Consider the following 26,036-nt stretch of genomic DNA (forward strand, 5'->3'; position numbering starts at 1 on the left):
GCTACTTAGAATGGTGGCAGGCCACGCCCACTCTGGCTTCAAAATAGCGTACAGCGCTGAGTCTATAGTGCCCGTCTCCCCTCTCTTTTTACCTCCACGGATTTAACCAATGATCTTGCTGCAGCGAGACGCTACCTATACGCGTTATCGTCGACTAGCAACGACTGATTGTTAAAGATAAAATTACGTCCTACGAAGTTGAACGCATACTTAATTTTACGTAAAAGTACTTAATGTCCTCATTGGCCGGATAAGTTTATATGACACTTTAAAGCTTTGTTAGGGAAAGTATTTAAATGAAATCTACAGGTCAGACAGTCCGTATTTATTGATTTCGTATGATAGTGGCATATTTTGGTGACGCCATTCCTTTGCCAGTGGATCGACGTATAGTCACTTGATACACTGGAAGATTTCAGGTTGTTACTGCAAGTGTAAAGATGGAATATGTGATTTCTATCCACCGAATACTGTTGCGTATAGCATTTTTTATTGTGGCTGAGATCAGCTTTGGTGGTAGTTAACCTTACGAACCTAGTGATATTCTGTGAGTCAGATGCGTTATTAAAATCGATATTAACATATCCCGGTAGCCACCACTAGGCCCGTAAAAAATGTGGCCATCCTTCAGTACATAGCGTTGTTGTAGTAATAAGTAATATGATCTGTAGTGAGAGAAAATTAACATCCAAGCTTACGTGCCATCGTTGTGTCTGGGTAGCCGATCAATTAAGAATGCACGGTTTACGCCGTTGATCTTCGGCACTGTCTTGTCTGCGCAGTTAAGGGGAGCCGGAGGTGGTCAATTCCAAAAAATTACGATTTTTTTTGCTACCGAAAATTAATTGGAACATTCCTCTTTAATGTAAACTTTGAATTATTGTTCTACTCACCCTAGAAGTGGAGTTATTACAATTTTCCCCCACGCCTGCAGAGGAAATGGGCGGCCGCTGAATGCATCTAACACCCTCTCGTGACTTCCTGGCGAACTGCTTGGGATTTTCTCGGCCTGTTACGCATACAGCGCCTTATGTTACGCATACAGCGAGTGTGCAAGGGTTGGCTACACTGTTTTCTGTGTCAAATGAAGCGCTAAGAGCGCGGAACATCGTCTCTTTCCTGTTTACCGTTTCGAATTAGTTCAGTGTTGCGCCTGTTGTTGGTACTATTATACTTCTTGTGTAAAGCGTTGTTCTGGTTACGATGCCACGTTTTAGTAACCGTGTATATAATCAGCATTAGCGGCCGAAGACTTCCGGCATAAGAAGTCAGCCTCATTCTGCCAACGGCCTTGTCAAAGAGGGCGGAGGAGCGGATAGAGGTTCAGGCCACTCTCTTGTCCTAGGAGCGGGAAATTGCCCCTAAAGGCGGAAGAATCAGCAATGATCAACGACATGAGGATGCAGAAGGCAATGGAAACCACTGCATTAAAGACACGTAACGTGTATCCACAGGACATGTGGCCTGTAATTGGTGGTGGGCCGCATCAAACCAGTCAGTAGACTGATAACCAAAAAAAAAAAAAAAAAGTATAAGAAGAGGAAGAACGTAGGGAAAAGAAAATTAACACTAATACCAAGTTGCGATACTACAATTACTGAAACAGTGCGTTCTTCTGCTAAGCAACACATGGCCGACCATAGCCCTGTGACATCTTCTAGTAAGAAGCTGACTGGTGGAAGTGACAGATTTCGTGAATATGTTAGTGACAGTGATGATATTATCGAAGTACTGAATACTGGATTATTATCTTCTGTGCTGAAAGAAAGTGTTCTGTGCAAAATGTGTTCAAGTGTAGGAGTGGGACTAGAGATAACAAAGCACTTTGGTTTAGCTTGTGAGATGAAGATAATCTGTGCATGTTGCAAGTATCAAGTGACTTTCTACAATTCACATGCCAGTCTCTTTGGTGAAAATGGACGATCTAGAGTGTTTGATGTGAATGTTCGACTTGTGTATGGTCTTCGATCCATTGGAAAAGGGTCTGCTGCTGGTAAACTGTTTTGTGGTATTATGAACTTGCCATCACCTCCAAGCAAATTTGGGTACTACTGTGAACTGGTAGGATCCTCTGTTCAAGATGTGGCTTTGAAAACCATGAAGGAAGCAGTGGAGGATTCTGTAGAAATGAACGGTGGTTCTAGGGATTTGGTGGTGGCACTAGATGGTTCCTGGCAAAAGAGGGGTCATAAATCCCTGAATGGTGTTGTAACTGCTACTTGTGGTGATAGTGCAAAAGTGATAGATGTTGCAATATTATCAAAACGTTGTAGGTGCAAAAATAAAATCAAAGGAGAGCACAGTGGAACCTGTGAGGCAAATTTTAGTGGATCAAGTGGAGCAATGGAAGTGGTTGGAGTGAAACAAATTTTTGAACGTTCAGTTCCCAGATACAACGTTAGGTACAAATACTACCTTGGGGATGGTAACTCCAAAGGTTTCAAGACTATAGAGGAACTGAAACCATATGGAAATGAATTTGTAGTTGAAAAGTTGGAATGCATTGGGCATGTGCAAAAGCGTATGGGTGCACGGCTTCGAAGGCTCAAACAAACTTTGGGTTCAAGTAAGCTCAGTGATGGAAAGACAATAGGAGGGAGAGGCAGGCTTACTGATGAGGTGATTGAACGTCTACAGAGATACTATGGGTATGCTATAAGGCAAAATACTAGTTATGTTAGATACATGCGAAAAGCAGTGTGGGCATTGTTCCTTCATACTGCCTCTTCCAATGAATACCCTCAACACAGCCTGTGCCCAAAAGATTCCTGGTGCAAATATAATGCAAAAAAGGACTATGATCACAAACATAGTTTGCCAGCAGCTGTGATAAATGCAATAAAACCAATTTTTCATGACTTAGCACAGCCAGAATTGTTACACAAATGTCTACACGGAAAGACGCAGAATCCTAATGAGTGCGTAAACAATTTGATTTGGAAAGTGATTCCTAAAAGGGTGTTTTTAAGCATAAAAACACTGCACTTTGGCATTTATGATGCAATAGCAACCTACAACCAAGGGAACAGTGTGAAGTGTGAAGTTCTGAAGGCATTAGGATTTACAGCTGGGGTGAACACTGTACGAGCACTAAGAAATATTGACAGAGAAAGGATAAGAGGAGCAGAAAGAAGAGAAAGGCATATGAAGTATGATGGAACAACGGGCCAGAAAAGAAGACAGAAGAGGAAGCTTTTGGAGGATGAAGAAGAAGACCATGATAATCCATCCTATAGTGCAGGAATGCATTGAGAAAATTTGATAGCCATTTCCCGTAAATTAGAATTTTTCGAATATAAGGAACATTTTCTCAAAATCCACTCAAGCTAGAGAGATGAAATTTTTATACAGCACTCCTAGTGGTCAAACTTACATTGTAACACAGCCATTTGGCATAATGTTCAGTAGTTTCATTTCAGTTTAATTATAAAGCAATTATTTGTAAAAAAATGTTGGTCATTAATAAAAAAAATAATTGGAAGGAAACTAGAAAAGATACTCCAAAATCCCTCTGTCGTAACTGCAATACTAAACCACTCTATATGTAAAAAAAAATTCAAATTTTTCTATTTGGTAGTTTATTCATAAATGTTCCTCAAACTTAGTGATTTTAACATGGGCAGCATAGGCACCTCCGGCTCCCCTCAAGTGACGTATTCCGAGGTACAGCCGACACTTCCCGGCGTTGCTTTCTCTAGTGTCCGCTCATAATGTGTCAGTTCTACGAGTGCTCTGTCTCCAGAGGGCGGTGCAGTACGCAGTCCAGTCTGCTGCCTGACATCCTGTATAGTTAGCTATATTTGCGCGGTTCATAAAAATTGTGCATTCCTGTCGATACAGCCCGATAATGTTGCCCGGAAGCAATGCAGCCACGTGTACGGCAACATCGCCGGGGAATGCCACCTGCCAACGTTTGCGGCAATACTTTTCCGGACCGCCGCGCGTGGTAGCCGCCTGGTCTACGGCGCCTTGTCACGGTTCGCGCGGCTCCCTCGGGCATGGGTATGTTTATTGTCCTTAGCGTAAGTTAGTTTAAGTTAGATTATATAGTTCGTAAGCTTATTAATTAAACCAACAAACACTTTTCCATTTTCTTATGACCAAGAGACGACACATTAACACAACCCAATTTCAATTACAGTAGATTTTCAAAAATGCTTCCATTGACTCGTAAACAAAGGTTACACCGTCGGATCATGTTCTGTCTGACACGGGCAAAAACCCCAGGAGTATCCTGAATTGTTCCCGCTGCTTTACTATCCGGGCAACCAGATCCTCTTCTGATGCAACAAGAGTTGCGTAAACAAGGTTGCGCATCTCTCCCCACACAAAATAGTCCAGAGGGGACTTATCTGGAGATCGAGCAGGCCGTGGTACAGGACCACCTCTGCCAATCCACGTTTCTAGGAACCGTCGGTCCAGGAATCGACGACTTAAATGTGCCGGCGCCCCGTCATGTTGGAACCACATGCGTTGTCTTGCAGGGAGCGGAACGTCTTCTAGCACTTCTGGCAATGCTCCGGCGAGAATATTGTAATAGTGCCTGCCATTTAATGGCCTAGGTAGCAGGTACGGCACAATTAAAAAGTCCCCAACAACACCGACCCACACATTAACGAAGAACCGAACTTGATGAGCGCTAGCAACTGTGGCATGTGGGTCATCCTCACTCCAAACATGTGAATTGTGCATGTTGAAGCCTCCATCACGCCCAAACGTTGCTTCATCGGTAAACAACACAGAGGATGGAAATGTAGGATGCATTTCACACTGTTCCAGGTACCACTGCGAAAACTGTGCTCTGGGTAGATAATCAACTGGTTCCAGGTTGTGGACACGCTGTAAGTGAAATGGACGTAACAAGTGCTCTCGAAGGACTGTTCTTACATTCGTATGATTCGTCCCCATGTTATGTGCAATTGCACGAGTGCTGATTGAAGGATCCCGCTCCACATGCTGCAAGACAGCTTCCTCAAATTGCAGCGTTCTTACCGTGCGACGGCGTCCCTGTCCAGGTAATCTGCTAAATGACCCGGTCTCTCGCAGCAGCAAAGGTCGTATGATGCGGGATACGGCCATTAGGGAACTGTTGTTGATAAACCCGCTGTGCAGCTCGTCCGTTGTGGTGCGCTGCGTAGTACGCACCAACCATATCAGTGTACTCACTCCAGGTGTATCGCTCCATTAGTAAGCAGCGACAATGCACTACTACACTGGTGGACAGCAGTTGCCTACAACTGAAGAGCGTAATACGCCCTCTAACAACTGAAGAGCGTAATACGGCCTCCACCGGTTTAAATAATCGTCATAGGGAAAAATATTAGGGAAAAATATTTGTTTTGATGTCCCCTACAGCCTCCCAGAGTTTGTCGGTTTAAATACTTTTCACCCTGTATTAAACGATTTGGGAGAAAATCTAAGAAGCCGTCTTGGGTTGTTTGCAGATGACGCTGTCGTTTATGGACTAGTAAAATCATCAGAAGATCAAAATAAATTTCTAAACGATTTAGAGAGGATATCTGTATGGTGCGAAAATTAGCAGTTGACCCTAAATAACGGAAAGTGTGACGTCATCCATATGAGTGGTAAAAATAATCCGTTAATCTTTGGTTACACGATAAATCAATCAAATCTAAAGGCCGTAAATTAAGCTAAATACCTAGGAATTACAATCACGATCAACTGAAATTGGAAGAAACTCGAAGATAATGTTGTGGGGAAGGCTAACGAAAGACAGCGTTTTACTGGCAGGACATTAGAAAATATGAGATCTACTAAAGAGACTGCCTACACTATTCTTTTCCGTTCACTTTTAGACTACTACTGCGCGGTGTCGAATCCTTACCAGATAGGATTGACGGAGTACATCGAGAAAGTTCAAAGATGAGAAGCACGTTTCGTATTATAGCGAAATAGGGGACAGAGTGTCACTGAAATGATACAGGATTTGGGGTGGAAGTCATTAAAGCAAAGGCGTTTTTCGTTGCGGCAGAATCTCCTCATGAAATTTCAAATATCAACTTTCTCCTCCGAATGCGAAAATACTTTGTTGACGCCGACCTACGTAGGGAGAAACTATCATCATAATAAAATAAGGGAAATCAGAGCTGGCACGGAAAGATATGTAGCTGTTCGTTTTTTCCCCGAGCTGTACGAGATTGGAATAGTAGAGAAATATTGTGACGGCAGTTCGATGTACCCTCTGTCCGCCACTGTGATTTGCAGAGTATCCATGTAGATGTAGTAGTAGGTGTAGATGCAGACTTTTATTCAGAACATGTTTTTAACCTAACGATTACATTTATGCCAGGTTAGGAACACACTTAGTGAAGTGCAATGTGTCCGTTCAACATTTTCGCACTGCACAATTTTGTCTGTCTTTGTTTTTCTTGTCAGCTTTTGGTACGTAACCGGATCCGACACTGCTCAGTGGAGTGTGAATGTCTATTTCTATTTTTCTCAAGCTTCTCACATACTTGTGACTGTTAGGGCAATCTGATTCAGACAGTTCAATGGAAAAAGAAAACTCTCGCGCGTATATGTCGTTCTCCAGAGCGCAGAGGACTTGTCTGTCCAAATATACGCGGTGCGACAATAAAGTAATGAAACTAATTTTCTTTGCAAGATGTGGCAACCCTGCAAGCTTGCGTTGGCATAATATCTTTGACCTTGGTCTATAACCTGCTTCTAGTCCAACCAGCACATCGATATAACTGCTCAGTCGTGAATTGTGCTGTAATACGTGAAAAGGTGTTTGTGTCTCTCGTCATGGAAATGGAACCGCATAATATTGCGGAACGGTATACCATTTCTTTTTGTGTTAAACTGGGTGAAAACGCGACGACAACTTACGGTAAGCTTCAGAAGGCTTTTGGAGAGGAGGTTATGTCAATGGTGCTCAAAGGGATCACCCAGACCAAAGAAAGCTGGCATGTCAAAGTCAAAAGTGAAATACATGCTTGTGTGCTTCTTTGATTTCAAAGGGGACTGTTCATAAAGAGTGGATGCCGCCTGGACAAACAGTTAACCAATATTACTACAAGGAAATTTTAGAAAAACTTCGTAAAAGAGTTCTTCGTGTTTGTGCCAACATTGCAGATAGTTCGATTCTGCATCATGATAATGCACCATCCTATACTGCTCTGCCAGTACAGCAATTTTTAACCTGAAAACAAATTCAGTGCTACCACAGCCACATTATTCGCCAGATATCGCTCTGTCCGACTTTTTTCTTTTTCCAAAAGTCAAAACGGCGGTCGAGGGACACCATTTTCAAACAACATAAGATGTCCAAAGAGCTGTGACGAGGGTCTTGGAGGATACTACAGAAGATGAGTTCCAGAAATATTACCACCAATGGCAGAAGCGCTGGAAAAAGTGTGTGCAATCAGAAGGGAACTACTTTGAAGGAGACAACACTAAACTTGACTAAAACAGTAATCATCGTTTTTTTAACATCAGTCTCATTACTTTATTGTCGCATCTCGTACGTACGCGCTTTTCTGACAGAAGCAGATATAGCACAATTCAGCCGTGGAGCTTGGAGGACCCTTGCTGTGTCCGTCCCAGAAGAGTGAGATACGGAGTGTTGCAACATCTAACCTCTACAGCCTACGGCTGCATAGAGGGAATGGATGTACACTATGCGATCAAAAGTATACGGACACATGGCTGAAAATGAGTTACAAGTTCGTAGCGCCCTCTATCGGTAATGCTGGAATTCAATATGGCGTTGGCCCGCCCTTAGCCTTGATATCAGCTTCCGCTCTTGCAGGCATACGTTCAACCAGGTAGCGGAAACTTTCTTGGGGAATGGCAGCCCATTCTTCACGGAGTGCTGCACTGAGGAGAGGTATCGATGCCAGTCGGTGAGGCCTGGCACGAAGTCGGTATTCCAAAACATCCCAAAGGTGTTCTATAGGATTCAGGTAAGGGCTCTGTGCAGGTCAGTCCATTACAACGATGTCCTTGTCGTGTAATCACTCCGCCACAGGCCGTGCATTACGAACAGGTGCTCGATCGTGTTGAAAGATGCAATCGCCACCCATGAATTGCTCTTCAACAGTGGGAAGCATGAAGTTGCATAAAACATCAATGTAGGCCTGTGCTGTGATAGTGCCATGTAAAACAATAACGGGCGCAAGCCCCCTCCTTGAAAAACACGACCACACCGTAGAACCACAGCCTCCGAATTTTATTGTTGGCACTACACACGCTGGCAGATGACGTTCACCGGCATTCGCCAAACCAACACCCTGTCATCGGATCGCCATTGTGTACCGTGATTCCTCACTCCACACAACGTTTTTCCACTGTTCAATCGTCCAATGTTTACGCTCCTTAGACCAAGCGAGGCGTCGTTTGACATTTACGGACATGATGTGTGGCACAACTTGACTAGAAGAAGGGATCGGTTGGTAGGACATGTTCTGAGGCATCAAGGGATCACCAATTTAGTATTGGAGGCAGCGTGGAGGGTAAAAATTCTAGAGGGACACCAAGAGATGAATACACCAAGCAGATTCAGAAGGATGTAGGTTGCAGTAGGTACTGGGAGATGAAGAAGCTTGTACAGGATAGAGTAGCATGGAGAGCTGCATCAAACAAGTCTCAGGACTGAAGAGCACAACAACAACATGTGTGGCTTATGAGCGGCCGCTCGACCATGAAATCCAAGTTTTCTGTCCTCCCACCTAACTGTCACAGTACTTGCAGTGGATCCTGATGCAGTTTGGAATTCCTGTGTGATGGTCTGGATAGATGTCTGCCTATTACACATTACGACTCTCTTCAACTGTCGACGCGTTCTGTCAGTCAACAGACGAGGTCGGCCTGTACGCTTTTGTGCTGTACGTGTCGCTTCACGTTTCCACTTCACCATCACATCGGAAACAGTGGACCTCGGGATGTTTCTGAGTGTGGAAATCTCGCGTACAGACGTATGACACAAGTGACACCCAATCACCTGACCACGTTCGAGGTCCGTGAGTTCCGCGGAGCGCCCTATTCTGCACTCTTGCGATGTCTGATGACTAATGAGGTCGCAGTAGGTGGCAGCAAAATGCACCTAATATGAAAAACGTATGTTTTTGGGGCTGTCTGGATACTTCTGATCACGTAGTCTAAAAACCGAAAAACTAAACACCTCAGCATATCTGATACGGTATAGGAAATCTATTGGCATTCAAAACATTGTCCATTCGTCTCGGAATGGATAAATGCAGGCCCTGCATGGTTTTCGGGGAATTCTTATATAGTCTTACTACAAAATAGTTGACGTAACGGTGACGGAGATGAATAGCGTCTCTCGTAAGGAGACCACAAGGGGTCAGTAATAGTTTCTGGTCTGTGGTGACGTAGGGAGATGTGACAATTCATTCTTGTTCTGATAAAACCAGTCCTGGACGAAGCGAGATGTAAGAGTAGGGGCTTGCCGTGTTGGAACACTGCATCACCGTGGGAGAACAAAAATTGTATCATGTGATGGACGCGATCAGCCAAAATGGTCGCATAATCCTTGGCAGTAACTTGGCGTTGCAGAGTAACCGTGGGGCATACGTAATACGATATGGCTGGCCAAGTTTCACTGTTGGGATGTAGACTGAGCCCGACGTTGGAAATTGTGTGGTACAAGACTCATGCGACCAAAAGAATTACGTCCACTGCTCCTGAGTCCAGGTGTTATGGCTTCGGTACGATGTTTGCCTCTTTCGGGCCTCTGCATCACAGTTGAGTGGTTTTGGAAATCCAGGTCGCGCTGCAATTGCCGGCTTATGGAGGTCCCTTCGAGTCATTTTGGCGCTGACACACTTGGCGAGTGCGACATTCAGTTTTGCTGTGTGTCTAACCACTGTTGTCGTCTTCTTTTTGCTTCGATGACAGTCCGTCACGATCAGTCCAACACACGTCCGCGTTGTGATTTAGCGGGTAATGCTTCTCCGCTTTCTCTGTACGCAGTACGAATTTTCGATGCGATGACTCTCGAGACACCAAAGACTTCGGCAACCTCAATTACGGAAGCACCGACCGTACGACCTGGCCACCAGCAAATTTATTTTGCTGTGACGTAATCCACTCTACACAGAGCACTCTTTTGGCCACGACTGTTGGGGGCATTGCACAGGTGCCGTTCGCGGTGAAGTACGACCTGAAAATCTGGCTACACCTGCATTTGTGCTCAAGCACACATTTCTCACTGTGTTTCCACATTTTTGTGCAAACCCTGTATGTTTGCACCTGTAAAGAAATAGAGGGTGTTGCAGGAGGAATGACCAAAATTCAGTGTTAGACAAGAAATATCACTGGAAGCGAAAATGTCTAGTAAAGACGGTATCTAAAACACATACCCTAAGAGCTAGAAGCACTTGTTCACATTCGCCACTGTGACGAACACCTCTGTTACCGAGCAGGAGCACACAGCTCTCAAGGAGAGCCCACGTCACTGGACAATGTTTCTTTTGGTCCGCAGGCACGGAGTTCGCAGTAGCAGAGACTTGTTTCACAGAGTCGAAGATGAAGGAGGTGTACACTTTAGAGGCCATGTTAACTCAACTTTTTTGTTCGAAACGTTGTTCCTGTCATGTCCCTGAAGATCGACCATTCCTTCTGGGACACCGTGCATGTGAATGAAGAATCAGTGTGCAAACAGCCGACAGTTGTTTTGCAGGCCTTGCAAAACACCACCACAGGACTGGAACCACGTCAGCAGTAGAGCACACACCGAAACGAGAGGGCAGCACTAGGTAAGGCACACAGGCAGTTGAGAGAGAGATTTTGGCAGATTCGACGCCGGCCGAACAGCAAGCACTTGGCGGGCCGTTGCTGGAACTGTGAGCAGCCGCAGGCGTGTTTGTGTTTGTGTGTGATTGGCGCGTCGCGCGACGGCTGCGGCTACGGCTGCGCGGGCGCGCGCTACCTGTGTGTGTGTGTGTGTGTGTGTGTGCGTGGCGAGAGGCGGCAACACCGCGCCGCCGCGGCTCCTCGCGAGCGCAAGAAAAACAAGACGGCGGGCCGCCGAGAGCGAGGCAGGGCCAGGGCGCTGGCGCTGGAGCTGGAGCCGGAGCCGGCTGGAGCTGGAAGCGGCCAGCCTACGCCACAGCGGCTCTAATTCGGCCGGCTGCTCCGCGTGACTGCAGACCGGCGGCCGCGTGTACCGGCGGTTGTTCCACGTTCACCTAGTCTCCACCGAACACCACTCATTGTGGACGCTGGACAGTGCTGGTCTTCAGTCCGAAGAGTCGTTTGGTGACACCCTCCGCGCTACTGTACTCCGTTCACCATAACAATAAACCTCATGTAAACATTATATTATGTACTCTTCCGCGATTGCTGGAACCTCACTGGATTTCATTTCACGTGGAGCAGAAGCCAGGCTGTCCCGAGTACAGTCAAGTACGATAATGAGGATTAGTTTTATGCTGTACGTTACGCGTACATCGACTCAGCGATAATACAGAACAACAGCTTTACCGGACCACTTAACTTGAAAAGCATTCGCCGGTGGCCGGCCGGAGTGGGCGTGCGGTTCTAGGCGCTACAGTCTGGAGCCGAACGACCGCTACGGTCGCAGGTTCGAAGCCTGCCTCTGGCATGGATGTGTGTGATGTCCTTAGGTTAGTTAGGTTTAAGTAGTTCTAAGTTCTAGGGGACTGATGACCTCAGAAGTTAAGTCGCATAGTGCTCAGAGCCATTTGAACCAGCCATTCGCCGGTCTCCTGGTCCAGCCAACCTGCAGATGCAAAAAGAGACGAGTAGACAACAATGTAGCCTTGAAAGTCATTTAATTTTTGAACGCAAGGAAATAATGGTAAAACTCAGGCAATACGTTTCTTTGGTGATCTGCTGGAAAACATAACATGCTCTCGATCGTAGCTAACATAATACTGTAATTGCAAACGAGATTTATGAAAATTCCTGACTTTAACAAATGGTTCAAATGGCTCTGAGCATTATGGGACTTAACTTCTGAGGTCATCAGTCCCCTACAACTTAGAACTACTTAAACCTAACCAACGTAAGGACATCACAAACATTCATGCCCGAGGCAGGATTCAAACCTGCGACCGTAGCAGCAGCGCGGTTCCGGACTGAAGCGCCTAGAACCGCTCGGCCACAGCGGCCGGCTACGACGTTACAGTGGCAGCGTTATTCCGAATTACGGTGCAAAGTTCCTTTGAACATGCAATTCAGAATAACACATGCACTGCAATATAGAATTTATCCGCCGACACCGGGCAAACGACTTTCAAGGAAAATGTCTGACCTGTACGGGAATATACCAGTACGTAATGGATGTTGGAGTACAGGTTGTAGGCAGATGGTTGACGACATATTTGAGTCTGGCCACGAGTCGCGCGCGAACAGCCGAATGGTAAGGCGAGAAATCCGCGTAGTCGGCTGTACGCCGCGCAGCGTGCGGAAGGAACTGCCCCGGCGCTCCGCCTCGCCATTGTTCGGGTCACTACCGCGCCGCGCCGCGGTACTCGTCTTTATACAGCCCACTTCTGACGTACCTCGTGGCACACTCTTACCGCCGTGCGACGATCGAGGTAACGTTTCAGGCCGAACATGCACGACGAAGAGCCTTTGAAGCTGAACAGTTCATACGAGAGGATCTGCGTTTGAACCCCATGGACGTGGTCGAAATACATTTTTCCATCACAGAAATCGTTGTATACATCAAGATGTCGACGGAGGCGCTATGCGCTGAAGTTGTCCGATGACATGCCGTCGGACTAAAATGTAAACACTCCGATAGACACGTAGGTGCGGTGGCGGTGGACCGTGCGAGATCGGGTCTTCCAACCTTACGGATGTTTAAGCTCCCGCTCGTGGTACCTCAAGATGTGGGCACTGCCGCCTTCCAACCATATGGAAACGTCTTGTATCGCCTCGCAGAGAAGTGGCAAATATTCACGACCTACCCAGTGTTAAAAGGCGTCCGGCACGTCAAAACTGAGCTAACGAAACACGTTCCGTGGTACCTGATGATCGGCGGTGTGAGGGCCATCGCCGTGTACGATGGCCAGCCACGACCGTGCTCAGGATCTGGCCAGCAAGGGCAACGCCGGTCCCACTGTTTACGCCGACGTTTGATACAGGGTGAAGTTCAAAATGCTTCAAATGGCTCTGAGCACTATGGCACTTAAAATCTGAGGTCATCAGTCCCCTAGAGCTTAGAACTAGTTAAACCTAACTAACCTAAGGACATCACACACACCCCTGCCCGAGGCAGGATTCGAATCAGCGGTCGCGCGGTTCCAGACTGAAGCGCCTAGAGCCGCTCGGCCACACCGGCCGGCCTGGGTGAAGTGACCCCGGCATCGACGTTCACGTCCCTGCCTGTCACCTTATCGACAGTACAACGGAACCCCGCCACCCCACTTCAGGATACACCTGAATCCTCGTCAGCGCCACCCACCGCACCACAAAACGCCGACGAGACGAGCATAGCATAACCCCCAGACCTCCCACCGGGACCATCCAATCTCAGCAACGTGATACACGACCCTGTTCGAACTATATGCCGTGCCGATTCCTGCCTTCATCCAGGAGGGTATAACATCGGATGATGGGAAACCACATTCTGATTCGGAACAACACATCATAAAACAACAGTCGCCCAGGAAGCACAAGAAACGCCGACCTCCGACGACGCCCTTCTTCAGATGGGTTCACGAGATGACGACCGGCTGCCTGACAGGGACTTTCGATATTGCGTCCACTCACAGGGTGCGACCACACCTGACAACCCCTTGTGCGACAAATCCTGTCTCAGTCCAGGACACGTACTCTATGTCGGCAGTACATGAGGACGACAGATCGCCCACAGCTTTTGTGCAGCGCCTGCTTCCCCCTCTCTGTCGGCCAAATGCCTTCGACGTCAGCATCCTGGGCCCACGATGTCGAAGGAGTAGATCAGGGCACCAGCGTGTCAGAGCGAAAGACTCCCTCAGAGGCGCCACAGCTGGCGCCCTGCCGTTAATCACGGCCCCTGCGGCAGACCCGCCGGATTCTTCCGTCACGCATTCTGCATCGAGCGCAAGGCACTGTCACAGCAGTATCATGTCGCCACAGTGAATCTTTCCCCTTACAAATTGGCCACTCCTACAAGAAGTGTTCGTTGCTAACTTCCGAGTGCCCATCGGGTACACCGCCCACGTCTCTCACGCCTCCGACGCTGGTAGCAGCGTCGCCGTCCTCCTACGTCCCTGCAGATCTAATACCTCCCCAACTTAAGGGGAATGGCCTCAGTCAGCGAGCCATTTTCGTACATTTTATACGAATGGAAGCGTTGTTCAGCGTAGCGTGTGCCAGTGATGCAAACAGATGATAACCGCACGTACCAAAGTCTGGAGAATAAGCCGCATGCCCTAGTATATCCCAACTGAACGCATCGATCGTTTCTCTGACCCGTTTTGCTTTGCTTAATGGGGCGTTATCATAGAACAACATAACTTTGAGTTTTCTTTTCCCATATTCCTGACGTTTTTCACGTAATGCTCGATTTAAATCGATAATTTGCCGTTGCTAGCGGTCAGCGTTAACGGTTTCAAAAATCAAAAATGGTTCAAATGACTCTGAGCACTATGGGACTTAACTTCTGAGGTCATCAGTCCCCTAGAACTTAGAACTAATTAAATCGAACTAACCAACGGACATCACACACAACCGTGCCGGAGGCAGGATTCGGACCTGCGACCGTAGCGGTCGCGCGGTTCCAGACTCGAGCGCCTAGAACCGCTCGGCCAGACCGGCCAGCTTAACGGTTCCACCGGGGTTTAGCAGCTCATAATAAATTACACCCTTCTGATCCCACCAAACACAGAGCATTGTCTTCTTTCCAAAGCGCTTTGGTCTTGCAGTGGATGTCGATTGTATGCCTCGATTCACTGAAGATTTACGACTCTTAGGATCCATTTTTCATCACCTGTCACTATTCGATGGAGAAACGACTTTCTTTTGTGTATAGCGAGCAGAATTTGACAAGTGGTCTTTCGAGTTGTTTGCTGTCTTTCATTCAGTACGTGCGGAACCCCATTTTCCCGCTTTCTGCACTTTTCCCATAGCTTTCAACCGAAATGGAACGGCTTTGTGCGTCACATTCAATTGTTACGCGAGTTCCTGTTGAGTTTGAGTATCATCTCCATCTAATAAGCCTGCAATTCGATGTCTTCGAACTTTTTCGGAGGTTCCCCGCGTTCGTCGAATCTCACGCCAAAATCACCAATTTTGAATTTTTTGAACCACTCGAAACACTGTGTTTTCACACAAGAGCATATTTGACAAAATCCTCCCAGCGTACAGACCAGCAGGTGCTCTGCATGCCGGCGATCTCGTTTGTCAGCGTGCAGAGAGAGAGAGAGAGTTGTTGAATGTCCTAGTCAGGGATATTGGCCAAAAATTGTCCACCTGGCACGTTAAATAGTCAAAACTCCAGTTGGACCGAAGGTACTGCCCACAACGCTCCAAACGTTCTCAATTAGGAAGAGATCCGACGCCGTTGTTTTCCAAAGTCGCGTTTGGAAAGCATGAAGGAAAGCAGTAGAAACCTCACCGTGTGCCGTCGGGCATTATCTTGCCCTAATGTAAGCTAGCGATGGTTTGGATGGTTTGGCAAGAAATGGGGGAAAAAAAAGAAACAGGGCGCAGAATATCGTGGACGCACCGCTGTGCTGTAAGCGTGACGCAGATGAGCACCATAGGGGTCCTCGTATCTGCTATGAAATGAAACGGCACCCAAGTCGGCACTCAGTCCCGCTTCGAACTGGGCGCCGGTGACAGTGAAGACGCGTCCGGATATAATGAGCGGCATCACTTGGACCTTGTCTACACGAAGGAACTGGTGGATTCTGTCCCACGCTGCGCTGACGTAATTATCGAGGACAGAGGTGAACGTGCCGTGAAATATCCTGGCTCTGTGAGAATTTTTGTCCGGTGTGTTTAGTATTAAAAAAGTTGTGACAAACACACTATTACACGGAAACTTCTCAAAGGCATTCAACGGACGTGAATAGTTGTGCATTTGCGCCCCATCACGAAGAAAGAAATCCAAATAGAATTAACTTCGTAATTTCAGTCATACATTCGAGTTGCTTGTAAAAATCCCGTTTCATTAAGAGTAATCGCAGGCGTGACTGCTAATTGATTAAACAATCGACACAGTATATCAATCATTTTATGTAATAACATTAATTTTCTGGAGACAACGGACACCACCTGTGGCTTAGCTGCACGGAGAACCATCTATTGGTGGAGCCTAAGTAATGTACACATTCGCCATTTAATTGATCTAGAAAGTATGCAAAATGGTGAAAAATCCATAAACTTTGGGCCGTTACATTCGAATTTAAGGTGCAGCCACATCTACGAGAAGGAATGCCAGTTGCTCCCGCCTTTGGGTAACTGGCTCCAGGACAGATGACCCGCCCCCTCCCCCCCAGTGAGCCGACGCAGCGGCCAGCGCTCCACCCCCTCCCCCACCACGCCCCCTGTCGTGTCGGGCACAGGAAGCGTCTGTGGACGCACACTGCGGTGTAGCGTCCTAGTTTGGAAAAGCAGAGAGAGACCCTCTCGGAGCCCATTCGGTTGCAGAAGCCGCACGCCTTCACATCGCGGGTAAATACTGGCACTCTGACACACGCGCGCCATCTCAGAATCAGCCTCGTGCGAAGGCAGTCGGGTTCGATTACTACGTTTCGTGGCAGGACAGTCACGGCAGCTATGTCGATTACTGCCGTGGAGTCACCACATTGGCTCTGCGAGTAACTGGAATCACTACTCCACGGATAGTACAACTGTAACCTATGTCGTAATACCCCTGTCTTTGTAATCTTATTTCGGAACTTGAGGTAAATGTCTTCTATTTCTTGGATTCATCTCAGTTAAGCAATTCTCGCTCTCTAGAGATTCCATTGTGTCTCGATCTAACTTGTCTTTCATTACTTGTTCTACAGCAAGGTGGGTAGGTGGGAGTCACACAGAATTGTGAGTGATCTCGAGGACAACGTCACATTTTATTTCACAATATATTCGGAGATACTTTGAATTACTGGCGATCTGTAGCTTTCCCACCGCTCCCTTTTCTTTGATTACATAATTAATTCTGACAATGAAACACCCGCAGTAGGCGAAGAGGACAGACGCCTCCACAGTAGATGAGAAGGGGAATGCACCTTCCCTGCAAACAGGGAAACAGTGACAAGACAGCACACACAGCCACTCGCTGTCGCCACAGCTGGGTCAGCTGGCACAACATTACATTTCGCGGTGTACGGGCTACAGCCTACACCAGGGAGAGGAGACCAGTGTAGGCCACAGTGTTCCAAACGGAAGTATCTGCCGTCACAGTGGGCGTAGAGGAGAATTTGTGTAGCAGCTACACTGATCGTAGCATCTGCATTTATTCAGACAGCCGAGCAGCTCTGAAATTTCTGTCAGCCCTCTAACGAGAAGAGGGATCGTTGCAGAGTGCCGCGGCGCCCTTATGGGCGCAGCGGGAGGCAGCGGGCTGAACCTGGCATAGGTTGCCGGTCACTCAGGGATCTAGCTGGACAGCCATGACTAGCGCGACGGTAAAATCAAAACTGCTTACGTGGATCAGAAGAGAGTGTGTACAATATTGGATTACGACACGAAAACCTGACAAGCTAATGATGTCCAAGTCATGTTTCAAGAGCAGTTCTGTAGTCCTCAACTTGAGCAGGACACAGGTTAAATTTGTGGTAGGACTTGTGACAGGCCGTGGGAACTTAAAGAAAGGCCTTCAAGCAAAGGCTACAGACAAGGAAACCCGTAACTGGGTAGTGAGGGGATGAAGCTTTGCAGGGCAGAAAGACCGAATATTTGTGTCCCCAAGTCCTGAAGAAATCGTTTCTAATAAGCAACTAGTAAAAGGTCTCCCACGCGTCGTTAAGGGCACTGGCTTTTGGAAAATTTGGAAACTTGTGGTAAGTTTCTATGAGAGCAAACTGCTGAGGTCATCGGTCGCTAGACTTACACACTGCTTAGTCCAACTCTAACTAGCTGACGCTAAGGACAACACACACACACACACACACTCATGCTCGAGGGAGAATTCGAACCTACGGGGGGAGCCCCGCGAACCGTGGCAAAGCGGCTACGAGGGGCTTCTAATAAGTAATGAAACGCATTTTTTTCTGAAAGCAGGTCGGTTCTGTTCAGAAGTCCACGACACCGTATTGTTTCCCACCGTTTTTGGCTATAAGACCCTGTTTTTCAATATAATGTCCGCTGAGTGCCGCCTCGGCGGGAGGTCCGGTAGGGCCGCACGTTACCAGCCTGCTGGCCGGCGTCGCAGCCGGCGCCTCCCTACGTCGATAACCTGTCCGTCTTCCACTGCCGCTTCCCGCGGAGTGCTCCTGCATTCGGTCAGACAGATGGAAGTCGGAACGTGCCAGATCCGGGCTGTACAGTGGACGAGGAACGACAGTCCAGTGAACTTGTGTGAGCTGCTCTCAGGTGCGCAGACTCGGGTGAGGACCTGCGTTCTCTCGGAGAAGGGGAAGCTAGACTGCACGTCTGTGGAGACGAAACCGTTGCAGGTGCGACAGCCGTGTTGCAGTCGGCCACGACGCGGAAGATGGGACGGGATTGCGCGGCCTCGTTCCCACGATGACAAATGCCCCGCCCAACGGCTCGGCGCGCTTTCGAGTTCACCGCCACGGCTCCGTAGGCTTCTTCTGCAGCTGCCTAGGAATACCTGCGATGCCCTGGTTCTCCGCGGAAAGCTCTGTGCTCGGAACGCAGCGGCGTTACAAACGTCATTTCGAAGGACACGTACAGCGCCGCCACCCATCGGAACTTCAGGGAACTACAGGAGCACAAAAATTCCGCATTTTTTCGAGCGAAATTGGCCGAGAAGAACAAGTGTCGCATTATTTAGTGAACGCCCCTCGCAGAATCACGCAGAGAGCAGCCGCGCCGTAAACCCGACGAACTGGGCGTCGGTGCGGCCGGCAGCGGGCCGCGGCAGCCGCTGCTCCGCCTCCCCGCGCTGAGCAGATTAACTCCGACGGAACGGAACGGACGCCGTCGACGTCCGCGTCGCCGTTCCGGACGACGCCCCCGTGAAGACCGGACCCGCCGCCGGCGGCTGCGCGCGGCGCTTTTTTTGCCTACACAACTGTTCGGCACATTCTCGTGCTCCGACGTACAAATTACGCTGGGAGCGTGAAATGTACTCAAACAGCAGTACGTATTAGAATATGTTAATGGGTGTGTTCCGCGGCCCGAAAAAATGCCGGTCTAGGGGGAAGTCCCATAAGGCGGCCGGCGCAGTGGCGTTATTAAGCTAGCGGCGAGATGGTGCGGATAGCCGCTGCGCTCGTTATAATAGCGGCGGTGGCGCCGGGGGCAGGCCGCTGCGTCGGCCGGCCGCCGCGGGACCGCGTGTGCACCGCGCCGCGCCTCGCCACGCCACGTCACGTGACGTAGCGTCGCTGCCGATGGTTATCTGCGGCGCGGCCCCCAGTCCCGGCCGCGCCCCACTTCTCCGGCGTCCGCGGAACTTCTGCTCCTGCGCGCGCGCCAACTCCCACATCACGTTCAAATTACAAAAATTAATGTGTTTATATATTTATGTATGTTCTACATCTCTTTCTAAGCCACTGGACCGATCTCAACCAAATTCGATACACATAGACTATGAGCCGGCCGGAGTGGCCGAGCAGTTCTAGGCGCTTCAGTCCGGAACCGCGTGACCGCTACGGTCGCAGGTTCGAATCCTGACTCGGACATGGATGTGTGTGATGTCCTTAGGTTAGTTAGGTTTAAGTAGTTCTAAGTTCTAGGGGACTGATGACCTTAGGAGTTAAGTCCCATAGTGCTCAGAGCCATTTGAACCATTTTTGTCTTTATTTGATATTGTTTGGCGGCAATTTTTCTTGCTTCCTAAATAAAATAAGCGAAACGCGTATCGCAATAAACAAACTGCCTCCATTTAGTTGTATAGACGCTACATATCTCCACGAATCCTAAAGGTGTTTAATCCATACTTCCAGTCAAACCCGTTACATTTTAGACGCTCAGCGTCAAGAGCATCTTTATAGTTTCTGAGGCGCCTGAAGTCTCACAACGACTTTGCCATTTAAATGCTGTGCAACAGAGAGACGTGCCTTTATATAGAGAACGTGGCAGACTTTTAGTGAGGCTGGATTTGATTATGATACGCGAGACGTGTGAGCGTATCCGCTGGTAACAGGCACACGCGCCAGCGCAGATGAAGTAGTTGCACGTAGCAAATGCTGACAGCCTGCTGATCTTGTTGACTGCTGACTCTATGTTGTTAGCAAAAATGGCCACGTCATCCGCAGAGGCCAAGCAGTCAATGTGCACTCCTTTGTTCTTAGTACCAACTCTGAACCGCTCTTCATTTGATTCTTCTTGGGCTAACAACTTTCTCCACTCTCGAATGACTTTCTCCACGACGCAGTTGAAAAGGGGTGGGGATAGTCCATCTCCTTGTCTTACGTCCGTTCTAATTGTAAAGGGTTCTGATATCTCATCCATAAATTTTATTTTTGACACTGTGTTAGTGAGAGTTCGTTTGATCAGCTTTCTTGATGTATCATCCACCCCAAATTCCTGCAAAATATTCATTAATGCCTGTCGGTCGATGGAGTCATATGCCTTCTGAAAATCAGCAAACATGACCACGTAGTTATTTCCTCCATTTTTTTTTTTTTTTTTTTTTTTTTTTTTTTTTTTTTTTTTTTTTTTTTTTTTTTTTTTTTTGGTATCTGATTGTGTTCTTCAGGTTAAAGGTCTGTTCTGCGCAAGAACGCCCCTTTCGGAAACCAGCTTGATATTCCCCAATTAGTTGGTCAAGATGACTTTGTGTTATGTTCTGTATCGCTTTGGAGAGAATCTTATATGGAACAGATGCTAATGAGATGCCCCTATAGTTATTGACATTTTTATAGCCTTTTTTGGGTAGAGGATGGATTAAAGCTGGCTGCCATTCAGTTGGTATCGCCCCAGTTCTCCAGACCTCCTCAAAACGTTGGACTACTACCTACACCTAGAGTTTCATTCTTTGCCAGCTTCAGTAGTTCCGGCACTATTGAATCCTCTGCAGCTGCCTTATTATTCTTAAGGTTGTTGATGATCTCTTTGATCTCCTCTTTACCAGGTGGAGATGAGTTGGCTAGTTTGTGGATCGGCGCACGAACAGGGAATCTTTCTTTCGGTTCATCACAATTAAGAAGGTTTTCAAAATAACGAGACATGGTCGTGCAAAATTCAAATGGCTCTGAGCACTATGGGACTTAACATCTGAGGTCATAAGTCCCCTAGAACTTAGAACTACTTAAACCTAAGTAACCTAAGGACATCGCGCACATCCATGCCGGAGGCAGGATTCGAAGCTGCGACCGCAAACAAAGTCCGAAATTTTGTCGAAACAGTTCTGGTTAGAGCTGTATATATAGGTCATACCACATGGACCGTACACTCCCCTTTTGCAACCCACGAAGTCTGCCGTTGCTGAGAACTGCATGTCCACCGGGCATACGATGGGATGTGACGAAAGTACAAATTTCGTTACTCTGAATTCATTGTGGGATTCCATTACTGAGGAGTACTTTCGAGACTGGATTTTGGAACATATACTGTGTTCGAAAATTATGAATTACCTCGAAGAAAACGGTCTATTGACACACAGTCAACACGGATTTAGAAAACATAGATGTTGTTAAACACAGAAAGCTGTTCGCACGATGTGTTGAGCGCCACCGACAAGGGATTTCAAATTCATTTTGTATTTCTGGATTTCAGGAAGGCTTTTGACACTGTAGCACACGAGCGACTTGTAGTGAAATTGCGTGCTTATGGAATATCGTCTCAGTCATGTGACTGGATTTGTGATTTCCTGTCAGAGAGGTCACAGTTCGTAGTAATTGACGGAAAGTCATCGAGTAAAAGAGAAGTGATTTCTGGCGTTCGCCAAGGTAGTGTTATAGACCCTTTTCTGTGCCTCATCTATATAAACGAATTTGGAGATAATATGAGCATCCGTCTTTGGTTGTTTGCAGATGACGCTGTCGTTTCTCGACTAGTAAAATCATCAGGAGATCAAAACAAACTGCAAGCGATTTAGAAAAGATATCTGAATGGTACGAAAATTGGTAGTTGACCATAAATAACGAATAGTGTGAAGTCATCCACATGAGTGCTAAAAGGAACTCGTTAATCGTCGGTTACGCGATAAATCAGTCTAATCTAAAAACTGTAAATTCAACTAAATACCTAGGTATTACAAGTACGAGCAACTTAAATTGGAAAGAACACACAGAAAATGTTGGGGGGGGGGGGGGGGGGGGAAGGCTAACCAAAGGCTGCGTTTTATTGGCAGGACACTTAGAAAATATAACAGATCTACTAAGGAGACTGCCTACACTACGCTTGTCCGTCCTCTTTTAGAATACTGCTGCGCGGTGTGGGATCCTTACCACATATGACTGAAGGAGTACATCGAGAAATTTAACAAGAAGGGCAGCACGTTTTGTATTATCACGATATAGGGGAGAGAGTGTCAATGAAATGATACAGGATTTGGGGGGACATCATTAAAACAAAGGCGTTTTTCGTTGCGGAGAAATCTTCTCACGAAATTCCAATCACCAACTTTCTCTTGCGAAGTGAAAATATTTTGTCGACGCCGACCTCCATAGGGAGGAACGATTAGCGTGGTGATAAAATAAGGGAAGTCAGAGCTCTCGTGGAAAGATTATCAACCGGGACAGCGGTAGGGCGCAGCGCAGAACGCCGTTATTAGCGTGAAGGATGCGGGGCACGGCCGGTGCTGATGGCAGGGGTCAGCTGAGGCAGCTGGCGGCTGGTGCCTGGTGGAGGGCGTGGCGGCGTGGGTAGCCGCTGGCGAGGTGGCGCACAGGCGAAAAATACCGTAAATTCGCGAAACAGCACTGAATACAGAGTGCTCGTGTTGCAAGTGTAGGTCCTCCACGTGCAGTGGGGTTTCTTTGTCCTCCCGCTCCTTCACTCATTACATGCCAGCTTCTGGGGTGTGTGGGTGGGGGGATTAATAGAAGCGATGCGCTTACTGGCCAAGATGGTTGCCGTGAGTCGCGGTTCGTAGGTTTCGTAGTGCGTTGGGCTGCATTCTGTTACCACTCTAGTCGTCCAACTCTCTGCTGCCAGGCAGCCCCAGCGGATTTTCTTCCGTCCCCAAATACCTCTCTAAATAAGTATTTTGGCCTGCTGCAAAACGACAAATAGTGACACTAAAAATTGTCATAAATAACGCACTCAAAGAAAGTTTTAGCAAGTGCAAGTAACGACACACGCTTCGGGCCCCTATATCGCCCAATCGTCCGTGACTTTCGGTTCGGTAGTTTTGGTACAGTACATAAATGACTTAGAACATGGTAGGACGACAAATAGTATTGGTAGCATTGATAGGGAAAGAAACATAAACAAATGCGTGTGAGGGAAAGAGGGAGCCGACAACTTCTTTTCGGTTTTTAGTCCATTGGGTGTTTTATATGCTTAAAAAATATAAATGGCATTTTATACATAAAAAAATTAGCTGCCTAACTTCCCAGCATTTATCTAACCAAAACAAACCTTTTGGATGCAAGTACAGTTTACAAGCACAAACACAAAAAATAACAGAGACATATTTCGTACAAGTTCGACGACATACTGAAGCAATGTTTAATATGGTTTTTGTTTTGCGTTTTTCTTTAATGATTTTACCTTTTTGCTGAGCAAATAATGTTTCCTGGTGCTACAAGATAAATTTCTATTGTTTTATTTATTTCTGCTACAAAATCCATCTGTTTCACATTACAAATCAACAGTTTTCGAATGAAACCTGAAGTAAACAATGAGAATTCCAATTTTGTTATGAATACTGTTCTTTTTCAAACAACAGATAAGAGCGTAACAACATATGTAGAACAAAATTGTTATCTACGTTATCCGTCCCTTTATGTAACCACACTCAGTAGACCGTTCACCACTCCACAGTTTCCACGGGAATCTTCTAAGACACTTATCGCACACACAAACAAAGCGATCCAAATGAGGCAACACCTCACACCTACGCAACACCCACAACGCACAGGTAACGCGGTTACGAACTTGATTGGCCAAAGCTACTACCAAAACTACCTAAGTCCACACTTAGTTACGATAGTCTACGGTAGTTTTAGAACTCAAGCAATACAACAAAAAAGTGTATCTTTAATACTACCAAAACAATACTGTTAAAAATCAATTAATGACGCAACAAATCATAATTTCATATACTCAGAGGTTCGAGAGTGAACGGTAGTCTTCGTTGTAATCAGCGGAAACTGAAAGCATGTGGAAATGGGTAGGTACGACTCCCTTGAGGGGCCCATCATACTCTCTATATTTATTACGCACTGCTGAGCTCTGCGCAATAATATTGACCGTGTGGGAGCGGTATTGTTCGTTTCCGCGATAATACTGAAGGGGAGTGCAGAGCTTCAAAAATATTGACACTCGCTCAATATGTTGCGCATTTTATTGCACCGCGTAAAGGTAGTATTGCGCAACAAACGGCAGTTCTACCGAGTCCGGGAGAAATTCAGTTTGCAATGAACGACTTTCCGCAAAGAAGTGAAAAAAGTAAATGACACAATATCAGGCAGTGCGCTGGAGGACGTATACAAAGAAAGCAGCACGCCGTACGTTGAGAAATTTATTTCGCGGCTGTTTAGGAAACGCCACAAACGACGTTGTCGACAATAGCAGACGAAGCTGAAGATCACAGTGTCATGACAGTAAGTAGAAATGCTGAAGCTTTTGGAATTGGCAAATAAGATCAGCTCAGATGTCCAGCGAGCATATATACACTGACGCGGCTAAGAAACTGATATAGGCGTGGGTATTCACATACAGATATATGTAAAGAGGGAGAATACGACGCTGCGGTCGGTAACTACTATATAAGACAAGTCTCTGGCGCAGTTGTTAGATGGGTTACTGCTGCTACAATGACAAGTTACCAAGATTTAAGTGAGTTTGTATAGTCGGCGCATAAGCGATGAGACACAGCATCTCCGAGGTAGCGATGAAGTGGGGATTTTTACATATGATCATTTCACAAGTGTACCGTGAATATCAGGATTTCGGTAAAACATCAAATCTCCGACATCCTGCGGCCGGAATAAGATCGTGCAAGGGGACCAACGACGACTGAAGAGTATCATTCAACGTGACAGAAGTGCAACCCTTCTGCAAATTGCTGCAGATTTGAGTGCTGGGCCACCAACAAGCTTCAGCGTGCGAACCATTCGACGAAACATCATCGATATGGGCTTTCAGTGCCGAAGGCCCACCTGTGTACTCTTGATGACTGCACGATACAAAGCTTTACGCCTTGCCTGGGCCCGTCAACACCGACACTGGACTGTTGATGACTGGAAATATGCTGCCTGGTCGGACGAGTCTCCCTTCAAATTGTATCGAGCGGGTGGACGTGTACGGGTATGGAGACAACTTCATGAATCTATGGACACTGCATGTCACCAGAAGACTGCTCAAGGTGGTGGAGGCTCTGTAATGGTGTAGGGTGTATGCAGATAATATGGGACTCCTGATACATCTAGGTACGACTCTGACAGGTGACACGTACGTAAGGATCCTGAATGGTGAGCTGCATGCATTCATGCCCATTGTGCATACCGACGGATTTGGGAAATTCCAGCAGGACAATGTGAAACCTGTCAAGTCCAGAATTGCTACAGAGTGGCTTCAAGAACACTCTTCTGACTTTAAACACTTTCGCTGGTCACCAAACTCCCCAGACATGAACATTATTGAACACATCCGGAATGCCTTGGAACGTGCTATTCAGAAGAGATCTGCAGCCCCCAGTATTCGTACGGACTTGTGGACAGCCCTGCAGGATTCACGGTGTCATTTGCCTCCAGCACTACTTCAGACGTTAGCCGAGTTCATGCCACGTCGTGTTACGGCAGTTCTGCGTGCGCGTTGGGGCCCTACACGATATTAGGCAGGTGTAC

Source organism: Schistocerca americana, chromosome 6, assembly GCF_021461395.2.
Source record: "Schistocerca americana isolate TAMUIC-IGC-003095 chromosome 6, iqSchAmer2.1, whole genome shotgun sequence".
Taxonomy (NCBI): Eukaryota; Metazoa; Arthropoda; class Insecta; order Orthoptera; family Acrididae; genus Schistocerca; species Schistocerca americana.